The sequence below is a fragment of the Mobula birostris genome, unplaced genomic scaffold, assembly GCF_030028105.1.
Source record: "Mobula birostris isolate sMobBir1 unplaced genomic scaffold, sMobBir1.hap1 scaffold_710, whole genome shotgun sequence".
Taxonomy (NCBI): domain Eukaryota; kingdom Metazoa; phylum Chordata; class Chondrichthyes; order Myliobatiformes; family Myliobatidae; genus Mobula; species Mobula birostris.
This window is the reverse complement of record NW_027278428.1, coordinates 110277-137025: the sequence shown is the minus strand read 5'-3', so window position 1 is coordinate 137025 and position 26749 is coordinate 110277. Positions and strand designations below refer to the sequence as shown.

The following is a 26749-nucleotide window of genomic DNA, read 5'->3' as shown; positions in this document are numbered from 1 at the left end:
TGACGTCTCACAGTGTGTCAGGACACTGTCAGGGGTGTGTGTGGTCTGACTGTGTGTCAGGACCCTGTCAGAGGCGTGCGGGGTCTCAGTGTGTCAGACCCTGTCAGGAGTGTGTTGATCTCACAGTGTTTCAGGGCCCTGTCAGGGGTGTTTGCGGTCTCACAGAGTTTCATGACCCTGCAAATGACGTGTGGGGTCTCACAGTGTGTCAGGAACTGGTCAGGGATGTGTGGGGTCTCACAGTGTGTCTGACTCTGTCAGGAGTGTTTGGTGTCTCACCGTGTGTCACGACTATGTCAGGGTTGTGTGGGGTCTCACAATGTGTCAGGACACTGTCAGACGTGTGCGCGGTCTCACAGAGTGTCAGGACCTATCAGGGCTGTGTAGGGTCTCACACTGTGTCAGGATCTTGTAAGGGGAGTGTGGAGTCTCACAGTAGGTCAGGTCCCTGTCAGGGGTGAGTGGGGTCTCACAGTGTGTCAGGACCCTGTCAGGGGTGTGTGGATCTCACAATGTGTCAGGACCCTGTCAGGGGTGTGTGGGGTCTCCCAGTGTGTCAGGACCCTGTCAGGGGTGTGTGGATCTCACAGTGTGTCAGGACCCTGTCAGGGGTGTGTGGGGTCTCACAGTGTGTCAGGACACTGTCAGGGGTGTGTGGATCTCACAGTGTGTCAGGACCCTGTCAGGGGTGTGTGGGGTCTCACAGTGTGTCAGGACACTGTCAGGGGTGTGTGGATCTCACAGTGTGTCAGGACCCTGTCAGGGGTGTGTGGATCTCACAGTGTGTCAGGACCCTGTCAGGGGTGTGTGGGGTCTCACAGTGTGTCAGGACCCTGCAAGGGATCTGTGGGTCTCACTGTGTGCCAGGACCCTGTCAGTGACGTGTGTGGCCTCACAGTGTGTCAGGAACCCGTAAAGGACATGTGGGTTCTCACAGTGCGTCAGGAAACTGTGAGGGACGTGTGGGGTCTCACAGTCTGTCAGGACACTGTCAGACGGGTGCGTGGTCTCACAGAGCGTCAGGACCCTGTCAAGGGTGTCTGGGGTCTCACAGTGTGTCAGGAGCCTGTCAGGTGTCTACGGGTTCGCACAGTCTTTCAGGACCCTGTCAATGACGTGTGCCCGGTCTCACGGTGTGTCAGGAACCTGTGAAGGACGTGTGGGTTCTCACAGTCTGTCAGGACACTGTCAGGGGTGTGTGGGGTCTCACAGCGTGTCAGGGCCCTCTTAGGAGTGTGTGGGGTGGGAAAGCTTGGCGGGACCCTCTCAGCGGTCTCTGACGTCTCACAGTGTGTCAGGACCCTGTCAGGGGTGTGTGTGGTCTAACTGTGTGTCAGGACCCTGTCAGAGGCGTCTGGGGTCTCACAGTGTTTCAGCACCCCACAAATGACGTGTGGGGTCTCACAGTGTGTCCGGACCATGTCAGTGTTGTGTGGGGTCTCACACTGTGTCAGGATCTTCTCAGGGGAGTGTGGAGTCTCACAGTATGTCATGACCCTGTCATAGATGTGCAGGGTCACACAGGCTGTCAGGACCCTGGCAGGTATTTGTGGGATCTGACAGTTTGTCAGAACCATAACATGGTGTGTGGGGTCTCACAGTATGCCAGGAACCTGTCAGACGTGTGCGTGGTCTCACAGTGTGTCAGAAACCTGTCAGGGACATGTGGGTCGTCACAGTCTGTCAGGAACCTGTCAGGGGTGTGTGGGGTCTCACAGTGTGTAAGGATCCTGTCAGCTGTGTGTGGGATCTCCCAGTGTGTCAGGACCCTGTCAGTGACGTGTGGGTTGTAACAGTTTGTCAGGAACCTGCCAGAGGTGTGTGGGGTTTCACAGTCTGTCAGGACCCTGTCAGGGGTGTGTGGGGTCTCACAGTGTGTAAGGACCCTGTCAGTGACGTGTGGGTTGTAACAGTCTGTCAGGAACCTGTCAGGGGTGTGTGGGGTTTCACAGTGTGTCAGAACCCTGTCATGGATGTGTGGCGTCTCCCAGTGTGTCAGGAACCTGTCAGGGGTGTGTGGGATCTCACAGTCCGTCAGGACACTGTCAGATGTGTGCGCGGTCTCACAGAGTGTCAGGACCCTGTCAGGGGTGTGTGTGGGTTGTCACAGTTTGTCAGGAACCTGTCAGGGGTGTGCGGAGTCACACCGGGTGTCAGGACCCTGGCAGGGGTGTGTGGGGTCTCACAGTGTGTCAGGACCCTGGCAGCGGTTTGTGGGGTCTCACAGTGTGTCAGGACAGTGGCAGAGGTGTGTGGGGTCTCACTGTGTGTCAGGGCCCTGTCAGGGGTGTGTGGGGTCTCACAGAGTGTCAGGACCCTGTCAGGGATGTGTGTGGACTCACAGTGTGTCAGGACCCTGTCAATGATGTGTGGGGTCTCAGAGTGTGTCTGGAACCTGTCAGGGGTGTGTGGGGTCTCCCAGTCTCTAAGGACCCTGTCAGACGTGTGCGCGGTCTCACAGAGTGTCAGGACCCTGTCAAGGGTGTCTGGGGTCTCACAGTGTGTCAGGAGCCTGTCAGGTGTCTACGGGTTCACACACTCTTTCAGGACCCCGTCAATGACGTGTGCCCGGTCTCACAGAGTGTCAGGAACCTGTCAAGGACGTGTGGCTTCTCACAGTGTGTCAGGACACTGTCAGGGGTGTGTGGGGTCTCACAGTGTGTCAGGGCCCTGTTAGGGGTGTGTGGGGTCTCACAGTGTGTCAGGATCCTGTCAATGATGTCTGGGTTGCCAGAGTGTGTCAGGACCCTGCCAAGGGTGTGTGGGGTCTCACAGTGTGTCAGGACACTGTCAAGTGTTTGTGGGGTGGGAAAGCTTGGCGGGACCCTGTCAGCGGTCACTGACGTCTCACAGTGTGTCAGGACACTGTCAGGGGTGTGTGTGGTCTGACTGTGTGTCAGGACCTGTCAGAGGCGTCTGGGGTCTCAGTGTGTCAGACCCTGTCAGGAGTGTGTTGATCTCACAGTGTTTCAGGGCCCTGTCAGGGGTGTTTGCGGTCTCACAGAGTTTCATGACCCTGCAAATGACGTGTGGGGTCTCACAGTGTGTCAGGAACTGGTCAGGGATGTGTGGGGTCTCACAGTGTGTCTGACTCTGTCAGGAGTGTTTGGTGTCTCACCGTGTGTCAGGACTATGTCAGGGTTGTGTGGGGTCTCAGAATGTGTCAGGACACTGTCAGACGTGTGCGCGGTCTCACAGAGTGTCAGGACCTATCAGGGCTGTGTAGGGTCTCACACTGTGTCAGGATCTTGTAAGGGGAGTGTGGAGTCTCACAGTAGGTCAGGACCCTGTCATAGATGTGCAGGGTCTCACAGGCTGTCAGGACCCTGTCAGGTGTGTGCTCGATCTCACAGAGTGTCAGGACCCTGTCAGGGGAGTGTGGGGTCTCACAGTGTGTCAGGACCCTGTCGGGGGTGTGTGGATCTCACAGTGTGTCAGGACCCTGTCAGGGGAGTGTGGGGTCTCCCAGTGTGTCAGGTCCCTGTCAGCGGTGTGTGGGGTCTCACAGTGTGTCAGGACCCTGTCAGGGGTGTGTGGATCTCACAGTGTGTCAGGACCCTGTCAATGATGTGTGGGGTCTCAGAGTGTGTCTGGAACCTGTCAGGGGTGTGTGGGGTCTCCCAGTCTCTAAGGACCCTGTCAGACGTGTGCGTGGTCCCACAGAGTGTCAGGACACTGTCAGGGGTGTGTGGGGTCTTACAGTCTGTCAGGACCCGGTCAGGGGTGTGTGGGTTCTCACAGTCTGTCAGGACACTGTCAGACGTGTGCCCGGTCTCACAGAGTGTCAGGAACCTGTCAAGGACGTGTGGCTTCTCACAGTGTGTCAGGACACTGTCAGGGGTGTGTGGGGTCTCACAGTGTGTCAGGGCCCTGTTAGGGGTGTGTGGGGTCTCACAGTGTGTCAGGATCCTGTCAATGATGTCTGGGGTGCCAGAGTGTGTCAGGACCCTGCCAAGGGTGTGTGGGGTCTCACAGTGCGTCAGGACACTGTCAACTGTTTGTGGGGTGGGAGAGCTTGGCGGGACCCTGTCAGCGGTCTCTGACGTCTCACAGTGTGTCAGGACACTGTCAGGGGTGTGTGTGGTCTGACTGTGTGTCAGGACCCTGTCAGAGGCGTGTGGGGTCTCAGTGTGTCAGACCCTGTCAGGAGTGTGTTGATCTCACAGTGTTTCAGGGCCCTGTCAGGGGTGTTTGCGGTCTCACAGAGTTTCATGACCCTGCAAATGACGTGTGGGGTCTCACAGTGTGTCAGGAACTGGTCAGGGATGTGTGGGGTCTCACAGTGTGTCTGACTCTGTCAGGAGTGTTTGGTGTCTCACCGTGTGTCAGGACTATGTCAGGGTTGTGTGAGGTCTCACAATGTGTCAGGACACTGTCAGACGTGTGCGCGGTCTCACAGAGTGTCAGGACCTATCAGGGCTGTGTAGGGTCTCACACTGTGTCAGGATCTTGTAAGGGGAGTGTGGAGTCTCACAGTAGGTCAGGACCCTGTCATAGATGTGCAGGGTCTCACAGGCTGTCAGGACCCTGTCAGGTGTGTGCTCGATCTCACAGAGTGTCAGGGCCCTGTCAGGGGTGTTTGCGGTCTCACAGTGTTTCAGGGCCCTGTCAGGGGTGTTTGTGGTCTCACAGAGTTTCATGACCCTGCAAATGACGTGTGGGGTCTCACAGTGTGTCAGGAACTGGTCAGGGATGTGTGGGGTCTCACAGTGTGTCTGACTCTGTCAGGAGTGTTTGGTGTCTCACCGTGTGTCACGACTATGTCAGGGTTGTGTGGGGTCTCACAATGTGTCAGGACACTGTCAGACGTGTGCGCGGTCTCACAGAGTGTCAGGACCTATCAGGGCTGTGTAGGGTCTCACACTGTGTCAGGATGTTGTAAGGGGAGTGTGGAGTCTCACAGTAGGTCAGGTCCCTGTCAGGGGTGAGTGGGGTCTCACAGTGTGTCAGGACCCTGTCAGGGGTGTGTGGATCTCACAGTGTGTCAGGACCCTGTCAGGGGTGTGTAGATCTCACAGTGTGTCAGGACCCTGTCAGGGGTGTGTGGGGTCTCACAGTGTGTCAGGACACTGTCAGGGGTGTGTGGATCTCACAGTGTGTCAGGACCCTGCAAGGGATCTGTGGGTCTCACTGTGTGCCAGGACCCTGTCAGTGACGTGTGTGGCCTCACAGTGTGTCAGGAACCTGTAAAGGACATGTGGGTTCTCACAGTGTGTCAGGAAACTGTGAGGGACGTGTGGGGTCTCACAGTCTGTCAGGACACTGTCAGACGGGTGCGCAGTCTCACAGAGCGTCAGGACCCTGTCAAGGGTGTCTGGGGTCTCACAGTGTGTCAGGAGCCTTTCAGGTGTCTACGGGTTCACACAGTCTTTCAGGACCCTGTCAATGACGTGTGCCCGGTCTCACGGTGTGTCAGGAACCTGTGAAGGACGTGTGGGTTCTCACAGTCTGTCAGGACACTGTCAGGGGTGTGTGGGGTCTCACAGCGTGTCAGGGCCCTCTTAGGGGTGTGTGGGGTGGGAAAGCTTGGCGGGACCCTCTCAGCGGTCTCTGACGTCTCACAGTGTGTCAGGACCCTGTCAGGGGTGTGTGTGGTCTAACTGTGTGTCAGGACCCTGTCAGAGGCGTCTGGGGTCTCACAGTGTTTCAGGACCCCACAAATGACATGTGGGGTCTCACAGTGTGTCAGGAACCGGGCAGGGGTGTGTGGGGTCTCACAGTGTGTCAGGAACCTGTAAAGGACATGTGGGTTCTCACAGTGTGTCCGGACCATGTCAGTGTTGTGTGGGGTCTCACACTGTGTCAGGACTTTCTCAGGGGAGTGTGGAGTCTCACAGTATGTCATGACCCTGTCATAGATGTGCAGGGTCTCACAGGCTGTCAGGACCCTGGCAGGTACTTGTGGGGTCTGACAGTTTGTCAGAACCATAACATGGTGTGTGGGTTCTCACAGTATGCCAGGAACCTGTCAGACGTGTGCGTGGTCTCACAGTGTGTCAGAAACCTGTCAGGGACATGTGGGTCGTCACAGTCTGTCAGGAACCTGTCAGGGGTGTGTGGGGTCTCACAGTGTGTAAGGATCCTGTCAGCTGTGTGTGGGATCTCCCAGTGTGTCAGGACCCTGTCAGTGACGTGTGGGTTGTAACAGTTTGTCAGGAACCTGCCAGGGGTGTGTGGGGTCTCACAGTCTGTCAGGACCCTGTCAGGGGTGTGTCGGGTCTCACAGTCTGTCACGAGCCTGTCAGGGGTGTGTGGGGTTTCACAGTGTGTCAGAACCCTGTCATGGATGTGTGGGGTCTCTCAGTGTGTCAGGAACCTGTCAGGGGTGTGTGGGATCTCACAGTGTGTCAGGACCCTGTCAGGGGTGTGTGTGGGTTGTCACAGTTTGTCCGGAACCTGTCAGGGGTGTGCGGAGTCACACCGGGTGTCAGGACCCTGGCAGGGGTGTGTGGGGTCTCACTGTGTGTCAGGACCCTGTCAGGGGTGTGTGGGGTCTCACAGAGTGTCAGGACCCTGTCAGGGATGTGTGTGGACTCACAGTGTGTCAGGACCCTGTCAATGATGTGTGGGGTCTCAGAGTGTGTCTGGAACCTGTCAGGGGTGTGTGGGGTCTCCCAGTCTCTAAGGACCCTGTCAGACGTGTGCGCGGTCTCACAGAGTGTCAGGACCCTGTCAAGGGTGTCTGGGGTCTCACAGTGTGTCAGGAGCCTGTCAGGTGTCTACGGGTTCACACACTCTTTCAGGACCCTGTCAGTGACGTGTGCCCGGTCTCACAGAGTGTCAGGACCCTGTCAAGGGTGTCTGGGGTCTCACAGTGTGTCAGGAGCCTGTCAGGTGTCTACGGGTTCACACACTCTTTCAGGACCCCGTCAATGACGTGTGCCCGGTCTCACAGAGTGTCAGGAACCTGTCAAGGACGTGTGGCTTCTCACAGTCTGTCAGGACACTGTCAGGGGTGTGTGGGGTCTCACAGTGTGTCAGGGCCCTGTTAGGGGTGTGTGGGGTCTCACAGTGTGTCAGGATCCTGTCAATGATGTCTGGGGTGCCAGAGTGTGTCAGGACCCTGCCAAGGGTGTGTGGGGTCTCACAGTGTGTCAGGACACTGTCAAGTGTTTGTGGGGTGGGAAAGCTTGGCGGGACCCTGTCAGCGGTCACTGACGTCTCACAGTGTGTCAGGACACTGTCAGGGGTGTGTGTGGTCTGACTGTGTGTCAGGACCCTGTCAGAGGCGTCTGGGGTCTCAGTGTGTCAGACCCTGTCAGGAGTGGGTTGATCTCACAGTGTTTCAGGGCCCTGTCAGGGGTGTTTGCGGTCTCACAGAGTTTCATGACCCTGCAAATGACGTGTGGGGTCTCACCGTGTGTCAGGACTATGTCAGGGTTGTGTGGGGTCTCACAATGTGTCAGGACACTGTCAGACGTGTGCGCGGTCTCACAGAGTGTCAGGACCTATCAGGGCTGTGTAGGGTCTCACACTGTGTCAGGATCTTGTAAGGGGAGTGTGGAGTCTCACAGTAGGTCAGGACCCTGTCATAGATGTGCAGGGTCTCACAGGCTGTCAGGACCCTGTCAGGTGTGTGTGGGTCTCACAGTGTGTCAGGACCCTGTCAGATGTGTGCTCGGTCTCACAGAGTGTCAGGACCCTGTCAGGGGAGTGTGGGGTCTCACAGTGTGTCAGGACCCTGTCAGGGGTGTGTGGATCTCACAGTGTGTCAGGACCCTGTCAGGGGTGTGTGGATCTCACAGTGTGTCAGGACCCTGTCAGGTGTGTGTGGTGTCTCACATTCTGTCAGGACCCTGTCAGATGTGTGCTCGGTCTCACAGAGTGTCAGGTCCCTGTCAGGGGTGTGTGGGGTCTCACAGTGTGTCAGGACCCTGTCAGGGGTGTGTGGATCTCACAGTGTGTCAGGACCCTGTCAGGGGTGTGTGCGTTCTCCCAGTGTGTCAGGACCCTGTCAGGGGGTGTGTGGATCTCACAGTGTGTCAGGACCCTGTCAGGGGTGTGTGGATCTCACAGTGTGTCAGGACCCTGTCAGGGGTGTGTGGGGTCTCACAGTGTGTCAGGACCCTGTCAGGGGTGTGTGGATCTCACAGTGTGTCAGGACACTGTCAGAGGTGTGTGGGTCTCGCAGTCTGTCAGGGGTGTGTGGATCTCACAGTGTGTCAGGACCCTGTCAGGGGTGTGTGGATCTCACAGTGTGTCAGGACACTGTCAGAGGTGTGTGGGTCTCGCAGTCTGTCAGGGGTGTGTGGATTCTCACAGTCTGTCAGGACAGTGTCTGACGTGTGCACGGTCTCACAGAGTGTCAGGACCCTGCAAGGGATCTGTGGGTCTCACTGTGTGCCAGGACCCTGTCAGTGACGTGTGTGGCCTCACAGTGTGTCAGGAACCTGTAAAGGACATGTGGGTTCTCACAGTGTGTCAGGAAACTGTGAGGGACGTGTGGGGTCTCACAGTCTGTCAGGACACTGTCAGACGGGTGCGCGGTCTCACAGAGCGTCAGGACCCTGTCAAGGGTGTCTGGGGTCTCAGTGTGTCAGGAGCCTGTCAGGTGTCTATGGGTTCACACAGTCTTTCAGGACCCTGTCAATGACGTGTGCCCAGTCTCACGGTGTGTCAGGAACCTGTGAAGGACGTGTGGGTTCTCACAGTCTGTCAGGACACTGTCAGGGGTGTGTGGGGTCTCACAGTGTGTCAGGGCCCTCTTAGGGGTGTGTGGGGTGGGAAAGCTTGGCGGGACCCTCTCAGCGGTCTCTGACGTCTCACAGTGTGTCAGGACCCTGTCAGGGGTGTGTGTAGTCTAACTGCGTGTCAGAACCCTGTCAGAGGCGTCTGGGGTCTCACAGTGTTTCAGGACCCCACAAATGACGTGTGGGGTCTCACAGTGTGCCCGGACCATGACAGTGTTGTGTGGGGTCTCACACTGTACCAGGACTTTCTCAGGGGAGTGTGGAGTCTCACAGTATGTCATGACCCTGTCATAGATGTGCAGGGTCTCACAGGCTGTCAGGACCCTGGCAGGTACTTGTGGGGTCTGACAGTTTGTCAGAACCATAACATGGTGTGTGGGGTCTCACAGTGTGTCAGGAACCTGCCAGGGGTGTGTGGGGTCTCACAATGTGTCAGGACACTGTCAGACGTGTGCGCGGTCTCACAGAGTGTCAGGACCTATCAGGGCTGTGTAGGGTCTCACACTGTGTCAGGATCTTGTAAGGGGAGTGTGGAGTCTCACAGTAGGTCAGGACCCTGTCATAGATGTGCAGGGTCTCACAGGCTGTCAGGACCCTGTCAGGTGTGTGTGGGTCTCACAGTGTGTCAGGACCCTGTCAGATGTGTGCTCGGTCTCACAGAGTGTCAGGACCCTGTCAGGGGAGTGTGGGGTCTCACAGTGTGTCAGGACCCTGTCAGGGGTGTGTGGATCTCACAGTGTGTCAGGACCCTGTCAGGGGTGTGTGGATCTCACAGTGTGTCAGGACCCTGTCAGGTGTGTGTGGTGTCTCACATTCTGTCAGGACCCTGTCAGATGTGTGCTCGGTCTCACAGAGTGTCAGGTCCCTGTCAGGGGTGTGTGGGGTCTCACAGTGTGTCAGGACCCTGTCAGGGGTGTGTGGATCTCACAGTGTGTCAGGACCCTGTCAGGGGTGTGTGCGTTCTCCCAGTGTGTCAGGACCCTGTCAGGGGGTGTGTGGATCTCACAGTGTGTCAGGACCCTGTCAGGGGTGTGTGGATCTCACAGTGTGTCAGGACCCTGTCAGGGGTGTGTGGGGTCTCACAGTGTGTCAGGACCCTGTCAGGGGTGTGTGGATCTCACAGTGTGTCAGGACACTGTCAGAGGTGTGTGGGTCTCGCAGTCTGTCAGGGGTGTGTGGATCTCACAGTGTGTCAGGACCCTGTCAGGGGTGTGTGGATCTCACAGTGTGTCAGGACACTGTCAGAGGTGTGTGGGTCTCGCAGTCTGTCAGGGGTGTGTGGATTCTCACAGTCTGTCAGGACAGTGTCTGACGTGTGCACGGTCTCACAGAGTGTCAGGACCCTGCAAGGGATCTGTGGGTCTCACTGTGTGCCAGGACCCTGTCAGTGACGTGTGTGGCCTCACAGTGTGTCAGGAACCTGTAAAGGACATGTGGGTTCTCACAGTGTGTCAGGAAACTGTGAGGGACGTGTGGGGTCTCACAGTCTGTCAGGACACTGTCAGACGGGTGCGCGGTCTCACAGAGCGTCAGGACCCTGTCAAGGGTGTCTGGGGTCTCAGTGTGTCAGGAGCCTGTCAGGTGTCTATGGGTTCACACAGTCTTTCAGGACCCTGTCAATGACGTGTGCCCAGTCTCACGGTGTGTCAGGAACCTGTGAAGGACGTGTGGGTTCTCACAGTCTGTCAGGACACTGTCAGGGGTGTGTGGGGTCTCACAGTGTGTCAGGGCCCTCTTAGGGGTGTGTGGGGTGGGAAAGCTTGGCGGGACCCTCTCAGCGGTCTCTGACGTCTCACAGTGTGTCAGGACCCTGTCAGGGGTGTGTGTAGTCTAACTGCGTGTCAGAACCCTGTCAGAGGCGTCTGGGGTCTCACAGTGTTTCAGGACCCCACAAATGACGTGTGGGGTCTCACAGTGTGCCCGGACCATGACAGTGTTGTGTGGGGTCTCACACTGTACCAGGACTTTCTCAGGGGAGTGTGGAGTCTCACAGTATGTCATGACCCTGTCATAGATGTGCAGGGTCTCACAGGCTGTCAGGACCCTGGCAGGTACTTGTGGGGTCTGACAGTTTGTCAGAACCATAACATGGTGTGTGGGGTCTCACAGTGTGTCAGGAACCTGCCAGGGGTGTGTGGGGTCTCACAGTCTGTCAGGACCCTGTCAGGGGTGTAACGGGTCTCACAGTCTGTCACGAGCCTGTCAGGGGTGTGTGGGGTTTCACAGTGTGTTAGAACCCCGTCATGAATGTGTGGGGTCTCCCAGTGTGTCAGGAACCTGTCAGGGGTGTGTGGGATCTCACAGTGTGTCAGGACCCTGTCAGGGGTGTGTGTGGGTTGTCACAGTTTGTCAGGAACCTGTCAGGGGTGTGTGGGGTTTCACAGTGTGTCAGAACCCTGTCATGGATGTGTGGCGTCTCCCAGTGTGTCAGGAACCTGTCAGGGGTGTGTGGGATCTCACAGTCCGTCAGGACACTGTCAGATGTGTGCGCGGTCTCACAGAGTGTCAGGACCCTGTCAGGGGTGTGTGTGGGTTGTCACAGTTTGTCAGGAACCTGTCAGGGGTGTGCGGAGTCACACCGGGTGTCAGGACCCTGGCAGGGGTGTGTGGGGTCTCACAGGGTGTCAGGACCCTGGCAGCGGTTTGTGGGGTCTCACAGTGTGTCAGGACAGTGGCAGAGGTGTGTGGGGTCTCACTGTGTGTCAGGACCCTGTCAGGGGTGTGTGGGGTCTCACAGAGTGTCAGGACACTGTCAGGGGTGTGTGGGGTCTCACAGAGTGTCAGGGCCCTCTTAGGGGTGTGTGGGGTGGGAAAGCTTGGCGGGACCCTCTCAGCGGTCTCTGACGTCTCACAGTGTGTCAGGACCCTGTCAGGGGTGTGTGTGGTCTAACTGTGTGTCAGGACCCTGTCAGAGGCGTCTGGGGTCTCACAGTGTTTCAGGACCCCACAAATGACGTGTGGGGTCTCACAGTGTGTCAGGAACCGGGCAGGGGTGTGTGGGGTCTCACAGTGTGTCCGGACCATGTCAGTGTTGTGTGGGGTCTCACACTGTGTCAGGACCTTCTCAGGGGAGTGTGGAGTCTCACAGTATGTCATGACCCTGTCATAGATGTGCAGGGTCTCACAGGCTGTCAGGACCCTGGCAGGTACTTGTGGGATCTGACAGTTTGTCAGAACCATAACATGGTGTGTGGGGTCTCACAGTATGCCAGGAACCTGTCAGACGTGTGCGTGGTCTCACAGTGTGTCAGAAACCTGTCAGGGACATGTGGGTCGTCACAGTCTGTCAGGAACCTGTCAGGGGTGTGTGGGGTCTCACAGTGTGTAAGGATCCTGTCAGCTGTGTGTGGGATCTCCCAGTGTGTCAGGACCCTGTCAGTGACGTGTGGGTTGTAACAGTCTGTCACGAGCCTGTCAGGGGTGTGTGGGGTTTCACAGTGTGTCAGAACCCCGTCATGGATGTGTGGGGTCTCCCAGTGTGTCAGGAACCTGTCAGGGGTGTGTGGGATCTCACAGTGTGTCAGGACCCTGTCAGGGGTGTGTGTGGGTTGTCACAGTTTGTCAGGAACCTGTCAGGGGTGTGCGGAGTCACACCGGGTGTCAGGACACTGCCAGGGGTGTGTGGGGTCTCACAGTGTGTCAGGACCCTGGCAGCGGTTTGTGGGGTCTAACAGTGTGTTAGGACAGTGGCAGAGGTGTGTGGGGTCTCACTGTGTGTCAGGACCCTGTCAGGGGTGTGTGGGGTCTCACAGAGTGTCAGGAGCCTGTCAGGTGTCTACGGGTTCACATACTCTTTCAGGACCCTGTCAATGACGTGTGCCCGGTCTCACAGAGTGTCAGGAACCTGTCAAGGACGTGTGGCTTCTCACAGTGTGTCAGGACACTGTCAGGGGTGTGTGGGGTCTCACAGTGTGTCAGGGCCCTGTTAGGGGTGTGTGGGGTCTCACAGTGTGTCAGGATCCTGTCAATGATGTCTGGGTTGCCAGAGTGTGTCAGGACCCTGCCAAGGGTGTGTGGGGTCTCACAGTGTGTCAGGACACTGTCAAGTGTTTGTGGGGTGAGAAAGCTTGGCGGGACCCTGTCAGCGGTCTCTGACGTCTCACAGTGTGTCAGGACACTGTCAGGGGTGTGTGTGGTCTGACTGTGTGTCAGGACCCTGTCAGAGGCGTCTGGGGTCTCAGTGTGTCAGACCCTGTCAGGAGTGTGTTGATCTCACAGTGTTTCAGGGCCCTGTCAGGGGTGTTTGCAGTCTCACAGAGTTTCATGACCCTGCAAATGACGTGTGGGGTCTCACAGTGTGTCAGGAACTGGTCAGGGGTGTGTGGGGTCTCACAGTGTGTCTGACTCTGTCAGGAGTGTTTGGTGTCTCACCGTGTGTCAGGACTATGTCAGGGTTGTGTGGGGTCTCACAATGTGTCAGGACACTGTCAGACGTGTGCGCGGTCTCACAGAGTGTCAGGACCTATCAGGGCTGTGTAGGGTCTCACACTGTGTCAGGATCTTGTAAGGGGAGTGTGGAGTCTCACAGTAGGTCAGGACCCTGTCATAGATGTGCAGGGTCTCACAGGCTGTCAGGACCCTGTCAGGTGTGTGCTCGATCTCACAGAGTGTCAGGACCCTGTCAGGGGTGTGTGGGGTCTCACATTCTGTCAGGACCCTGTCAGATGTGTGCTCGGTCTCACAGAGTGTCAGGTCCCTGTCAGGGGTGTGTGGGGTCTCACAGTGTGTCAGGACCCTGTCAGGGGTGTGTGGATCTCACAGTGTGTCAGGACCCTGTCGGGTGTGTGTGGATCTCACAGTGTGTCAGGACCCTGTCAGGGGTGTGTGGATCTCACAGTGTGTCAGGACCCTGTCAGGGGTGTGTGGGGTCTCCCAGTGTGTCAGGACACTGTCAGGGGTGTGTGGGTCTCGCAGTCTGTCAGGGGTGTGTGGATTCTCACAGTCTGTCAGGACAGTGTCAGACGTGTGCATGGTCTCACAGAGTGTCAGGACCCTGCAAGGGATCTGTGGGTCTCACTGTGTGCCAGGACCCTGTCAGTGACTTGTGTGGCCTCACAGTGTGTCAGGAACCTGTAAAGGACATGTGGGTTCTCACAGTGTGTCAGGAAACTGTGAGGGACGTGTGGGGTCTTACAGTCTGTCAGGACACTGTCAGACGTGTGCGCGGTCTCACAGAGTGTCAGGACCCTGTCAAGGGTGTCTGGGGTCTCAAAGTGTGTCAGGACCCTGTCAGGGGTGTGTGTGGTCTCACAGTGTGTCAGAAACCTGTCAGGGACATGTGGGTCGTCACAGTCTGTCAGGAACCTGTCAGGGGTGTGTGGGGTCTCACAGTGTGTAAGGATCCTGTCAGCTGTGTGTGGGATCTCCCAGTGTGTCAGGAACCTGTCAGGGCTGTGCGGAGTCACACCGGGTGTCAGGACCCTGGCAGGCGTGTGTGGGGTCTCACAGTGTGTCAGGACCCTGGCAGCGGTTTGTGGGGTCTCACAGTGTGTCAGGACCCTGTCAATGATGTGTGGGGTCTCAGAGTGTGTCTGAAACCTGACAGGGGTGTGTGGGGTCTCCCAGTCTCTAAGGACCCTGTCAGACGTGTGCGTGGTCCCACAGAGTGTCAGGACACTGTCAGGGGTGTGTGGGGTCTCACAGTCTGTCAGGACCCGGTCAGGGGTGTGTGTGGGTTGTCACAGTTTGTCAGGAACCTGTCAGGGGTGTGCGGAGTCACACCGGGTGTCAGGACCCTCGCAGGCGTGTGTGGGGTCTCACAGTGTGTCAGGACCCTGGCAGCGGTTTGTGGGGTCTCACAGTGTGTCAGGACAGTGGCAGAGGTGTGTGGGGTCTCCCAGTGTGTCAGGACCCTGTCAGGGGTGTGTGGGGTCTCACAGTGTGTCAGGACCCTGGCAGCGGTTTGTGGGGTCTCACAGTGTGTCAGGACCCTGTCAATGATGTGTGGGGTCTCAGAGTGTGTCTGGAACCTGACAGGGGTGTGTGGGGTCTCCCAGTCTCTAAGGACCCTGTCAGACGTGTGCGTGGTCCCACAGAGTGTCAGGACACTGTCAGGGGTGTGTGGGGTCTCACAGTCTGTCAGGACCCTGTCAAGGGTGTCTGGGGTCTCACAGTGTGTCAGGAGCCTGTCAGGTGTCTACGGGTTCACACACTCTTTCAGGACCCTGTCAATGACGTGTGCCCGGTCTCACAGAGTGTCAGGAACCTGTCAAGGACGTGTGGGTTCTCACAGTGTGTCAGGACACTGTCAGGGGTGTGTGGGGTCTCACAGTGTGTCAGGGCCCTGTTAGGGGTGTGTGGGGTCTCACAGTGTGTCAGGATCCTGTCAATGAGGTCTGGGGTGCCAGAGTGTGTCAGGACCCTGCCAAGGGTGTGTGGGGTCTCACAGTGTGTCAGGACACTGTCAAGTGTTTGTGGGGTGGGAAAGCTTGGCGGGACCCTGTCAGCGGTCACTGACGTCTCACAGTGTGTCAGGACACTGTCAGGGGTGTGTGTGGTCTGACTGTGTGTCAGGACCCTGTCAGAGGCGTGCGGGGTCTCAGTGTGTCAGACCCTGTCAGGAGTGTGTTGATCTCACAGTGTTTCAGGGCCCTGTCAGGGGTGTTTGTGGTCTCACAGAGTTTCATGACCCTGCAAATGACGTGTGGGGTCTCACAGTGTGTCAGGAACTGGTCAGGGATGTGTGGGGTCTCACAGTGTGTCTGACTCTGTCAGGAGTGTTTGGTGTCTCACCGTGTGTCACGACTATGTCAGGGTTGTGTGGGGTCTCACAATGTGTCAGGACACTGTCAGACGTGTGCGCGGTCTCACAGAGTGTCAGGACCTATCAGGGCTGTGTAGGGTCTCACACTGTGTCAGGATCTTGTAAGGGGAGTGTGGAGTCTCACAGTAGGTCAGGTCCCTGTCAGGGGTGAGTGGGGTCTCACAGTGTGTCAGGACCCTGTCAGGGGTGTGTGGATCTCACAATGTGTCAGGACCCTGTCAGGGGTGTGTGGGGTCTTCCCAGTGTGTCAGGACCCTGTCAGGGGTGTGTGGATCTCACAGTGTGTCAGGACCCTGTCAGGGGTGTGTGGGGTCTCACAGTGTGTCAGGACACTGTCAGGGGTGTGTGGATCTCACAGTGTGTCAGGACCCTGCAAGGGATCTGTGGGTCTCACTGTGTGCCAGGACCCTGTCAGTGACGTGTGTGGCCTCACAGTGTGTCAGGAACCCGTAAAGGACATGTGGGTTCTCACAGTGCGTCAGGAAACTGTGAGGGACGTGTGGGGTCTCACAGTCTGTCAGGACACTGTCAGACGGGTGCGTGGTCTCACAGAGCGTCAGGACCCTGTCAAGGGTGTCTGGGGTCTCACAGTGTGTCAGGAGCCTGTCAGGTGTCTACGGGTTCGCACAGTCTTTCAGGACCCTGTCAATGACGTGTGCCCGGTCTCACGGTGTGTCAGGAACCTGTGAAGGACGTGTGGGTTCTCACAGTCTGTCAGGACACTGTCAGGGGTGTGTGGGGTCTCACAGCGTGTCAGGGCCCTCTTAGGAGTGTGTGGGGTGGGAAAGCTTGGCGGGACCCTCTCAGCGGTCTCTGACGTCTCACAGTGTGTCAGGACCCTGTCAGGGGTGTGTGTGGTCTAACTGTGTGTCAGGACTCTGTCAGAGGCGTCTGGGGTCTCACAGTGTTTCAGGACCCCACAAATGACATGTGGGGTCTCACAGTGTGTCCGGACCATGTCAGTGTTGTGTGGGGTCTCACACTGTGTCAGGATCTTCTCAGGGGAGTGTGGAGTCTCACAGTATGTCATGACCCTGTCATAGATGTGCAGGGTCACACAGGCTGTCAGGACCCTGGCAGGTACTTGTGGGATCTGACAGTTTGTCAGAACCATAACATGGTGTCTGGGGTCTCACAGTATGCCAGGAACCTGTCAGACGTGTGCGTGGTCTCACAGTGTGTCAGAAACCTGTCAGGGACATGTGGGTCGTCACAGTCTGTCAGGAACCTGTCAGGGGTGTGTGGGGTCTCACAGTGTGTAAGGACCCTGTCAGTGACGTGTGGGTTGTAACAGTCTGTCAGGAACCTGTCAGGGGTGTGTGGGGTTTCACAGTGTGTCAGAACCCTGTCATGGATGTGTGGCGTCTCCCAGTGTGTCAGGAACCTGTCAGGGGTGTGTGGGATCTCACAGTCTGTCAGGACACTGTCAGATGTGTGCGCGGTCTCACAGAGTGTCAGGACCCTGTCAGGGGTGTGTGTGGGTTGTCACAGTTTGTCAGGAACCTGTCAGGGGTGTGCGGAGTCACACCGGGTGTCAGGACCCTGGCAGGGGTGTGTGGGGTCTCACAGTGTGTCAGGACCCTGGCAGCGGTTTGTGGGGTCTCACAGTGTGTCAGGACAGTGGCAGAGGTGTGTGGGGTCTCACTGTGTGTCAGGACCCTGTCAGGGGTGTGTGGGGTCTCACAGAGTGTCAGGACCCTGTCAGGGATGTGTGTGGACTCACAGTGTGTCAGGACCCTGTCAATGATGTGTGGGGTCTCAGAGTGTGTCTGGAACCTGTCAGGGGTGTGTGGGGTCTCCCAGTCTCTAAGGACCCTGTCAGACGTGTGCGCGGTCTCACAGAGTGTCAGGACCCTGTCAAGGGTGTCTGGGGTCTCACAGTGTGTCAGGAGCCTGTCAGGTGTCTACGGGTTCACACACTCTTTCAGGACCCCGTCAATGACGTGTGCCCGGTCTCACAGAGTGTCAGGAACCTGTCAAGGACGTGTGGCTTCTCACAGTCTGTCAGGACACTGTCAGGGGTGTGTGGGGTCTCACAGTGTGTCAGGGCCCTGTTAGGGGTGTGTGGGGTCTCACAGTGTGTCAGGATCCTGTCAATGATGTCTGGGGTGCCAGAGTGTGTCAGGACCCTGCCAAGGGTGTGTGGGGTCTCACAGTGTGTCAGGACACTGTCAAGTGTTTGTGGGGTGGGAAAGCTTGGCGGGACCCTGTCAGCGGTCACTGACGTCTCACAGTGTGTCAGGACACTGTCAGGGGTGTGTGTGGTCTGACTGTGTGTCAGGACCCTGTCAGAGGCGTGTGGGGTCTCAGTGTGTCAGACCCTGTCAGGAGTGTGTTGATCTCACAGTGTTTCAGGGCCCTGTCAGGGGTGTTTGCGGTCTCAGAGTGTTTCAGGGCCCTGTCAGGGGTGTTTGTGGTCTCACAGAGTTTCATGACCCTGTAAATGACGTGTGGGGTCTCACAGTGTGTCAGGAACTGGTCAGGGATGTGTGGGGTCTCACAGTGTGTCTGACTCTGTCAGGAGTGTTTGGTGTCTCACCGTGTGTCACGACTATGTCAGGGTTGTGTGGGGTCTCACAATGTGTCAGGACACTGTCAGACGTGTGCGCGGTCTCACAGAGTGTCAGGACCTATCAGGGCTGTGTAGGGTCTCACACTGTGTCAGGATGTTGTAAGGGGAGTGTGGAGTCTCACAGTAGGTCAGGTCCCTGTCAGGGGTGAGTGGGGTCTCACAGTGTGTCAGGACCCTGTCAGGGGTGTGTGGATCTCACAGTGTGTCAGGACCCTGTCAGGGGTGTGTGGATCTCACAGTATGTCAGGACCCTGTCAGGGGTGTGTGGATCTCACAGTGTGTCAGGACCCTGTCAGGGGTGTGTGGGGTCTCACAGTGTGTCAGGACACTGTCAGGGGTGTGTGGATCTCACAGTGTGTCAGGACCCTGCAAGGGATCTGTGGGTCTCACTGTGTGCCAGGACCCTGTCAGTGACGTGTGTGGCCTCACAGTGTTTCAGTAACCTGTAAAGGACATGTGGGTTCTCACAGTGTGTCAGGAAACTGTGAGGGACGTGTGGGGTCTCACAGTCTGTCAGGACACTGTCAGACGGGTGCGCAGTCTCACAGAGCGTCAGGACCCTGTCAAGGGTGTCTGGGGTCTCACAGTGTGTCAGGAGCCTTTCAGGTGTCTACGGGTTCACACAGTCTTTCAGGACCCTGTCAATGACGTGTGCCCGGTCTCACGGTGTGTCAGGAACCTGTGAAGGACGTGTGGGTTCTCACAGTCTGTCAGGACACTGTCAGGGGTGTGTGGGGTCCCACAGCGTGTCAGGGCCCTCTTAGGGGTGTGTGGGGTGGGAAAGCTTGGCGGGACCCTCTCAGCGGTCTCTGACGTCTCACAGTGTGTCAGGACCCTGTCAGGGGTGTGTGTGGTCTAACTGTGTGTCAGGACCCTGTCAGAGGCGTCTGGGGTCTCACAGTGTTTCAGGACCCCACAAATGACATGTGGGGTCTCACAGTGTGTCAGGAACCGGGCAGGGGTGTGTGGGGTCTCACAGTGTGTCAGGAACCTGTAAAGGACATGTGGGTTCTCACAGTGTGTCCGGACCATGTCAGTGTTGTGTGGGGTCTCACACTGTGTCAGGACTTTCTCAGGGGAGTGTGGAGTCTCACAGTATGTCATGACCCTGTCATAGATGTGCAGGGTCTCACAGGCTGTCAGGACCCTGGCAGGTACTTGTGGGGTCTGACAGTTTGTCAGAACCATAACATGGTGTGTGGGTTCTCACAGTATGCCAGGAACCTGTCAGACGTGTGCGTGGTCTCACAGTCTGTCAGGAACCTGTCAGGGGTGTGTGGGGTCTCACAGTGTGTAAGGATCCTGTCAGCTGTGTGTGGGATCTCCCAGTGTGTCAGGACCCTGTCAGTGACGTGTGGGTTGTAACAGTTTGTCAGGAACCTGCCAGGGGTGTGTGGGGTCTCACAGTCTGTCAGGACCCTGTCAGGGGTGTGTCGGGTCTCACAGTCTGTCACGAGCCTGTCAGGGGTGTGTGGGGTTTCACAGTGTGTCAGAACCCTGTCATGGATGTGTGGGGTCTCCCAGTGTGTCAGGAACCTGTCAGGGGTGTGTGGGATCTCACAGTCTGTCAGGACCCTGTCAGGGGTGTGTGTGGGTTGTCACAGTTTGTCAGGAACCTGTCAGGGGTGTGCGGAGTCACACCGGGTGTCAGGACCCTGGCAGGGGTGTGTGGGGTCTCACAGTGTGTCAGGACCCTGGCAGCGGTTTGTGGGGTCTCACAGTGTGTCAGGACAGTGGCAGAGGTGTGTGGGGTCTCACTGTGTGTCAGGACCCTGTCAGGGGTGTGTGGGGTCTCACAGAGTGTCAGGACCCTGTCAGGTATGTGTGTGGACTCACAGTGTGTCAGGACCCTGTCAATGATGTGTGGGGTCTCAGAGTGTGTCTGGAACCTGTCAGGGGTGTGTGGGGTCTCCCAGTCTCTAAGGACCCTGTCAGACGTGTGCGCGGTCTCACAGAGTGTCAGGACCCTGTCAAGGGTGTCTGGGGTCTCACAGTGTGTCAGGAGCCTGTCAGGTGTCTACGGGTTCACACACTCTTTCAGGACCCTGTCAATGACGTGTGCCCGGTCTCACAGAGTGTCAGGAACCTGTCAAGGACGTGTGGCTTCTCACAGTCTGTCAGGACACTGTCAGGGGTGTGTGGGGTCTCACAGTGTGTCAGGGCCCTGTTAGGGGTGTGTGGGGTCTCACAGTGTGTCAGGATCCTGTCAATGATGTCTGGGGTGCCAGAGTGTGTCAGGACCCTGCCAAGGGTGTGTGGGGTCTCACAGTGTGTCAGGACACTGTCAAGTGTTTGTGGGGTGGGAAAGCTTGGCGGGACCCTGTCAGCGGTCACTGACATCTCACAGTGTGTCAGGACACTGTCAGGGGTGTGTGTGGTCTGACTGTGTGTCAGGACCCTGTCAGAGGCGTCTGGGGTCTCAGTGTGTCAGACCCTGTCAGGAGTGGGTTGATCTCACAGTGTTTCAGGGCCCTGTCAGGGGTGTTTGCGGTCTCACAGAGTTTCATGACCCTGCAAATGACGTGTGGGGTCTCACAGTGTGTCAGGAACTGGTCAGGGGTGTGTGGGGTCTCACAGTGTGTCTGACTCTGTCAGGAGTGTTTGGTGTCTCACCGTGTGTCAGGACTATGTCAGGGTTGTGTGGGGTCTCACAATGTGTCAGGACACTGTCAGACGTGTGCGCGGTCTCACAGAGTGTCAGGACCTATCAGGGCTGTGTAGGGTCTCACACTGTGTCAGGATCTTGTAAGGGGAGTGTGGAGTCTCACAGTAGGTCAGGACCCTGTCATAGATGTGCAGGGTCTCACAGGCTGTCAGGACCCTGTCAGGTGTGTGTGGGTCTCACAGTGTGTCAGGACCCTGTCAGGGGTGTGTGGATCTCACAGTGTGTCAGGACCCTGTCAGGGGTGTGTGGGGTCTCCCAGTGTGTCAGGACCCTGTCAGGGGTGTGTGGATCTCCCAGTGTGTCAGGTCCCTGTCAGGTGTGTGTGGTGTCTCACATTCTGTCAGGACCCTGTCAGATGTGTGCTCGGTCTCACAGAGTGTCAGGTCCCTGTCAGGGGTGTGTGGGGTCTCACAGTGTGTCAGGACCCTGTCAGGGGTGTGTGGATCTCACAGTGTGTCAGGACCCTGTCAGGGGTGTGTGCGTTCTCCCAGTGTGTCAGGACCCTGTCAGGGGGTGTGTGGATCTCACAGTGTGTCAGGACCCTGTCAGGGGTGTGTGGATCTCACAGTGTGTCAGGACCCTGTCAGGGGTGTGTGGGGTCTCACAGTGTGTCAGGACCCTGTCAGGTGTGTGTGAATCTCACAGTGTGTCAGGACCCTGTCAGGGGTGTGTGGATCTCACAGTGTGTCAGGTCCCTGTCAGGGGTGTGTGGGGTCTCACAGTGTGTCAGGACCCTGTCAGGGGTGTGTGGATCTCACAGTGTGTCAGGACCCTGTCAGGGGTGTGTGGGGTCTCACAGTGTGTCAGGACCCTGTCAGGGGTGTGTGGATCTCACAGTGTGTCAGGACACTGTCAGAGGTGTGTGGGTCTCGCAGTCTGTCAGGGGTGTGTGGATCTCACAGTGTGTTAGGACCCTGTCAGGGGTGTGTGGATCTCACAGTGTGTCAGGACACTGTCAGAGGTGTGTGGGTCTCGCAGTCTGTCAGGGGTGTGTGGATTCTCACAGTCTGTCAGGACAGTGTCTGACGTGTGCACGGTCTCACAGAGTGTCAGGACCCTGCAAGGGATCTGTGGGTCTCACTGTGTGCCAGGACCCTGTCAGTGACGTGTGTGGCCTCACAGTGTGTCAGGAACCTGTAAAGGACATGTGGGTTCTCACAGTGTGTCAGGAAACTGTGAGGGACGTGTGGGGTCTCACAGTCTGTCAGGACACTGTCAGACGGGTGCGCGGTCTCACAGAGCGTCAGGACCCTGTCAAGGGTGTCTGGGGTCTCACAGTGTGTCAGGAGCCTGTCAGGTGTCTATGGGTTCACACAGTCTTTCAGGACCCTGTCAATGACGTGTGCCCAGTCTCACGGTGTGTCAGGAACCTGTGAAGGACGTGTGGGTTCTCACAGTCTGTCAGGACACTGTCAGGGGTGTGTGGGGTCTCACAGTGTGTCAGGGCCCTCTTAGGGGTGTGTGGGGTGGGAAAGCTTGGCGGGACCCTCTCAGCGGTCTCTGACGTCTCACAGTGTGTCAGGACCCTGTCAGGGGTGTGTGTAGTCTAACTGTGTGTCAGAACCCTGTCAGAGGCGTCTGGGGTCTCACAGTGTTTCAGGACCCCACAAATGACGTGTGGGGTCTCACAGTGTGTCCGGACCATGACAGTGTTGTGTGGGGTCTCACACTGTACCAGGACTTTCTCAGGGGAGTGTGGAGTCTCACAGTATGTCATGACCCTGTCATAGATGTGCAGGGTCTCACAGGCTGTCAGGACCCTGGCAGGTACTTGTGGGGTCTGACAGCTTGTCAGAACCATAACATGGTGTGTGGGGTCTCACAGTGTGTCAGGAACCTGCCAGGGGTGTGTGGGGTCTCACAGTCTGTCAGGACCCTGTCAGGGGTGTAACGGGTCTCACAGTCTGTCACGAGCCTGTCAGGGGTGTGTGGGGTTTCACAGTGTGTCAGAACCCCGTCATGAATGTGTGGGGTCTCCCAGTGTGTCAGGAACCTGTCAGGGGTGTGTGGGATCTCACAGTGTGTCAGGACCCTGTCAGGGGTGTGTGTGGGTTGTCACAGTTTGTCAGGAACCTGTCAGGGGTGTGCGGAGTCACACCGGGTGTCAGGACCCTGGCAGGGGTGTGTGGGGTCTCACAGTGTGTCAGGACCCTGGCAGCGGTTTGTGGGGTCTCACAGTGTGTCAGACCCTGTCAGGAGTGTGTTGATCTCACAGTGTTTCAGGGCCCTGTCAGGGGTGTTTGCGGTCTCACAGTGTGTCAGGAACTGGTCAGGGGTGTTTGTGGTCTCACAGTGTGTCTGACTCTGTCAGGAGTGTTTGGTGTCTCACCGTGTGTCAGGACTATGTCAGGGTTGTGTGGGGTCTCACAATGTGTCAGGACACTGTCAGACGTGTGCGCGGTCTCACAGAGTGTCAGGACCTATCAGGGCTGTGTAGGGTCTCACACTGTGTCAGGATCTTGTAAGGGGAGTGTGGAGTCTCACAGTAGGTCAGGACCCTGTCATAGATGTGCAGGGTCTCACAGGCTGTCAGGACCCTGTCAGGGGTGTGTGGGGTCTCACAGTGTGTCAGGACCCTGTCAGGGGTGTGTGGGGTCTCACAGTGTGTCAGGACCCTGTCAGGGGTGTGTGGGGTCTCACAGTGTGTCAGGACCCTGTCAGGGGTGTGTGGGGTCTCACAGGCTGTCAGGACCCTGTCAGGTGTGTGTGGGTCTCACAGTGTGTCAGGACCCTGTCAGGGGTGTGTGGGGTCTCACAGTGTGTCAGGACCCTGTCAGGGGTGTGTGGATCTCACAGTGTGTCAGGACCCTGTCAGGGGTGTGTGGGGTCTCCCAGTGTGTCAGGACACTGTCAGGGGTGTGTGGGTCTCGCAGTCTGTCAGGGGTGTGTGGATTCTCACAGTCTGTCAGGACAGTGTCAGACGTGTGCATGGTCTCACAGAGTGTCAGGACCCTGCAAGGGATCTGTGGGTCTCACTGTGTGCCAGGACCCTGTCAGTGACTTGTGTGGCCTCACAGTGTGTCAGGAACCTGTAAAGGACACGTGGGTTCTCACAGTGTGTCAGGAAACTGTGAGGGACGTGTGGGGTCTCACAGTCTGTCAGGACACTGTCAGACGTGTGCACGGTCTCACAGAGCATCAGGACCCTGTCAAGGGTGTCTGGGGTCTCACAGTGTGTCAGGAGCCTGTCAGGTGTCTACGGGTTCGCACAGTCTTTCAGGACCCTGTCAATGACGTGTGCCCGGTCTCACGGTGTGTCAGGAACCTGTGAAGGACGTGTGGGTTCTCACAGTCTGTCAGGACACTGTCAGCGGTGTGTGGGGTCTCACAGCGTGTCAGGACCCTGCCAAGGGTGTGTGGGGTCTCACAGTGTGTCAGGACACTGTCAGTTGTTTGTGGGGTGGGAAAGCTTGGCGGGACCCTCTCAGCGGTCTCTGACGTCTCACAGTGTGTCAGGACCCTGTCAGGGGTGTGTGTGGTCTAACTGTGTGTCAGGACCCTGTCAGAGGCGTCTGGGGTCTCACAGTGTTTCAGGACCCCACAAATGACGTGTGGGGTTTCACAGTGTGTCAGGAACCGGGCAGGGGTGTGTGGGGTCTCACAGTGTGTCCGGACCATGTCAGTGTTGTGTGGGGTCTCACACTGTGTCAGGACCTTCTCAGGGGAGTGTGGAGTCTCACAGTATGTCATAACCCTGTCATAGATGTGCAGGGTCTCACAGGCTGTCAGGACCCTGGCAGGTACTTGTGGGGTCTGACAGTTTGTCAGAACCATAACATGGTGTGTGGGGTCTCACAGTATGCCAGGAACCTGTCAGACGTGTGCGTGGTCTCACAGTGTGTCAGAAACCTGTCAGGGACATGTGGGTTGTCACAGTCTGTCAGGAACCTGTCAGGGGTGTGTGGGGTCTCACAGTGTGTAAGGATCCTGTCAGCTGTGTGTGGGATCTCCCAGTGTGTCAGGACCCTGTCAGTGATGTGTGGGTTGTAACAGTTTGTCAGGAACCTGCCAGGGGTGTGTGGGGTTTCACAGTCTGTCAGAACCCCGTCATGGATGTGTGGGGTCTCCCAGTGTGTCAGGAACCTGTCAGGGGTGTGTGGGATCTCACAGTCTGTCAGGACACTGTCAGACGTGTGCGCGGTCTCACAGAGTGTCAGGACCCTGTCAGGGGTGTGTGGGGTCTCACAGCGTGTCAGGGCCCTGTTAGGGGTGTGTGGGGTCTCACAGTGTGTCAGGATCCTATCAATGATGTCTGGGGTGCCAGAGTGTGTCAGGACCCTGCCAAGGGTGTGTGGGGTCTCACAGTGTGTCAGGACACTGTCAGTTGTTTGTGGGATGGGAAAGCTTGGCGGGACCCTGTCAGCGGTCACTGACGTCTCACAGTGTTTCAGGACACTGTCAGGGGTGTGTGTGGTCTGACTGTGTGTCAGGACCCTGTCAGAGGCGTGTGGGGTCTCAGTGTGTCAGACCCTGTCAGGAGTGTGTTGATCTCACAGTGTTTCAGGGCCCTGTCAGGGGTGTTTGTGGTCTCACAGTGTTTCATGACCCTGCAAATGACGTGTGGGGTCTCACAGTGTGTCAGGAACCAGGCAGGGGTGTGTGGGGTCTCACAGTGTGTCAGGAACCAGGCAGGGGTGTGTGGGGTCTCACAGTGTGTCAGGATCCGGTCAGGGGTGTGTGGGGTCTCACAGGCTGTCAGGACCCTATCCGGTACTTGTGGGGTGTCACTTTGTGTCAGGGCCCTGTCAGGAGTGTGTGGGGTCTGACAGTTTTTCAGAACCATAACATGGTGTGTGGGGGTCTCACAGTACATCAGGAACCTGTCAGACGTGTGCGTGGTCTCACAGTGTGTAAGGATCCTGTCAGGGGTGTGCGTTCTCACTGTGTGTCAGGACCCTGTCACGGGTGTGTGGGATCTCACAGTGTGTCAGGACCCTGTCAGGGGTGTGTGGAGTCTCACAGTGTGTCAGGACCCTGTCACGGGTGTGTGGGATCGCCGTCTGTCAGGGGTGTGTGGATTCTCACAGTCTGTCAGGACAGTGTCAGACGTGTGCATGGTCTCACAGAGTGTCAGGACCCTGCAAGGGATCTGTGGGTCTCACTGTGTGCCAGGACCCTGTCAGTGACTTGTGTGGCCTCACAGTGTGTCAGGAACCTGTAAAGGACATGTGGGTTCTCACAGTGTGTCAGGAAACTGTGAGGGACGTGTGGGGTCTCACAGTCTGTCAGGACACTGTCAGACGTGTGCGCGGTCTCACAGAGCATCAGGACCCTGTCAAGGGTGTCTGGGGTCTCACAGTGTGTCAGGAGCCTGTCAGGTGTCTACGGGTTCGCACAGTCTTTCAGGACCCTGTCAATGACGTGTGCCCGGTCTCACGGTGTGTCAGGAACCTGTGAAGGACGTGTGGGTTCTCACAGTCTGTCAGGACACTGTCAGCGGTGTGTGGGGTCTCACAGCGTGTCAGGACCCTGCCAAGGGTGTGTGGGGTCTCACAGTGTGTCAGGACACTGTCAGTTGTTTGTGGGGTGGGAAAGCTTGGCGGGACCCTCTCAGCGGTCTTTGACGTCTCACAGTGTGTCAGGACCCTGTCAGGGGTGTGTGTGGTCTAACTGTGTGTCAGGACCCTGTCAGAGGCGTCTGGGGTCTCACAGTGTTTCAGGACCCCACAAATGACGTGTGGGGTCTCACAGTGTGTCAGGAACCGGGCAGGGGTGTGTGGGGTCTCACAGTGTGTCCGGACCATGTCAGTGTTGTGTGGGGTCTCACACTGTGTCAGGACCTTCTCAGGGGAGTGTGGGGTCTCACAGGCTGTCAGGACCCTGGCAGGTACTTGTGGGGTCTGACAGTTTATCAGAACCATAACATGGTGTGTGGGGTCTCACAGTATGTCAGGAACCTGTCAGACGTGTGCGTGGTCTCACAGTGTGTCAGAAACCTGTCAGGGACATGTGGGTCGTCACAGTCTGTCAGGAACCTGTCAGGGGTGTGTGGGGTCTCACAGTGTGTAAGGATCCTGTCAGCTGTGTGTGGGATCTCCCAGTGTGTCAGGACCCTGTCA

General features: G+C 57.3%; 1 protein-coding gene and 2 pseudogenes across 4 annotated transcripts in view; 2 read left to right on the top strand and 1 right to left on the bottom strand.

The window, feature by feature from the left end:
• LOC140193685 (NACHT, LRR and PYD domains-containing protein 3-like) overlaps positions 1-26749 on the bottom strand; it is a 112996-nt gene that overhangs the window by 14953 nt on the left and 71294 nt on the right. The window lies entirely within an intron of this gene.
• On the top strand, positions 922-18710 carry LOC140193684 (uncharacterized; annotated as a pseudogene).
• Positions 19028-20477, top strand: LOC140193683 (uncharacterized; annotated as a pseudogene).